This window comes from Oratosquilla oratoria, chromosome 13 (assembly GCF_046742065.1).
Source record: "Oratosquilla oratoria isolate Oo_2021 chromosome 13, ASM4674206v1, whole genome shotgun sequence".
NCBI classification, from domain to species: domain Eukaryota; kingdom Metazoa; phylum Arthropoda; class Malacostraca; order Stomatopoda; family Squillidae; genus Oratosquilla; species Oratosquilla oratoria.
Window position 1 is genome coordinate 54538171 of NC_134789.1, and position 2123 is coordinate 54540293.

The following is a 2123-nucleotide window of genomic DNA, read 5'->3' on the forward strand; positions in this document are numbered from 1 at the left end:
AAGAAAAATTTGATGCAGCCCGAAGGGATTTTTCCCTGTCTTCTCCTTTTCTGCATTAGGGGATGGAGAAGCGGGGGTCACTGATTTAATGAAGCGGCCTTGCTGTGGATGTGCTGTGTCTTTTGACACTGCTTCTGACCCAGGGCAGTGGACAAGATGCAGGGATGACCCATCATCCAGGAGGTGCCAAGATAAGAGGGTGGAGGGGAGTGGAGTGCGATGAGGATGAAATGGGTGGGAGTGGTTTTAAATGCCTTTGTTTTTTGGCTACCTCCCTTATAAGGGGGAAAAATGCCTTTGGTATATGTATGTATGTACTAGAGCCAGTGTTAGAATTAGAAATGGAGAGAATGAGAGGTTTGAGGTAAAGGTGGGACTTCACCAGGTTATATCGGATTGGTTGTTAAATTTATACATGGATGGGGTGGTGTGAGAAGTAAATGCAAGGGTAATGGGCCAGGGATTGGAAATGGTTAAAGAAAATGGAGAAAAATGAGAGATAAGCCAGTTGTTGTTTGCTGATGACACTGCTTGTGGCAGGATCAGAAGAGGGATTAACCCCTTCCATACGGTGACGCCTACGTAGGCGTCATGAGGAGCAAGTGGGTACGCGAGGATGCCAATGTTGGCGTCTTGATTATATCTATTGTAGTTGTACCTGCATGACCCCCATACTCTGTAAACTGGCTTCACATTTTCTACGGTTATCAAAATTCATGGGCGAAAGAGAGAACAAGCAATACAGCGGTGACTTTATTTTTTATAATGCGAGTATTATGACACAACATCGCATGTCTGGCAGCTAGTGCTGCCCGCAAGATTTTGGCCCGGAGTGAAGGGGTTAAGGAAGTTAGTGACAGAGTTTGGGAAGGTGAGTGAAAGAAGGAAGTTGAAGATAAATGTGGATAAAAGTAAGGTGACGAGATGTACAAGGGGAGAATGTGGCAGCAAATTGGAAGTGAATATTAAGGGAGACTGGAGGAAGTGGATAGCTTTAGATACTTGGGTGCAAATGTGGCAGGAAAGGGAGGAGTGGAGATGGAGGTAGAATGTAGACTGAGAAGCAAGCAAATGCCTTGAGGGGAAGGGGAGATTAAAAAGTGTAATGATGAATAGACATTTGGGAATGGATGCTAAGAGGAGACTGTATGAAGGGGTGATTGTGCCAACAGCACTGTATGGGGCAGAAACATGGAACATAAGAGAGGAGTTTGAATGTGTTTGAGATGAAATGCCTGAGAAGTATGGTACCGGTTACTAGGTTGGAAATTGTGAGAAACAAGGAGAGTGGGGGTGGAAAGGGAGTTGTTGTTGTTGTTGTTGTCGTTCCCTAGACTGTCTGTCCGAGCAGTCCCATCTCCCCAAGGAATGCTACTGCCGAAACTGGGTTTTCCCACAAATCCTTTATAGAGTGTATGTTGTGTTGTTTGCGTGCATGATTGTGTATAATGCAGTCTTCCATTATGTGTTGTATGGTATGGGGAAAGGGAATTGGGAGATAGGGTTAATGGAAGAGTATTGGGATGGTTTGGACACAAAACGAGTGAAGAAATATTAAAAGAGGTGTAGGAGTGAACATGAGGGGGCAATCAAGGATGAGATGGATGGATGGGGTAAAAAGGGCATTGGGAAAGAGGGGAAAGACTGTTGAAGAAGGGAGAAGACAGAAGATAGGGGTGAGTGGATAATGGTTGTATATGGATTATGCTGTGATGCATGAAGGGGAGTGAGTAAGAGAGTATGTGCTAGTGATATTTTGACATAGCCTGAAGGGATTTCTCCCCATCTTCTCTTTTTCTGGCCTTGCTGTGGATGTGCTGTGTCTTGCTACATTGTTTCTGACCCTGGGCAATGGGCAAGATGCAGGGATGACCTGTCATCCAGGAGCCAAGATAAGAGAAAGGGAGGGGGGTGAATGGGAGTGGAGAATGTGGGGATGGAATGGGTGGGAGTGAATTTTATGCCGCCTTTGTTTTTTGGCTACCCCCCATGTAAGGGCTGTTGGTATATGTATGTCCAGTGTGAGAGGTTGGAGATCTAATCTATTGGGTACTCCTAAGATTTTTTATAGTCTTGTAAACAACACTACTGAGGACTTCTAAGTGGATGAATAAAAATTCTAT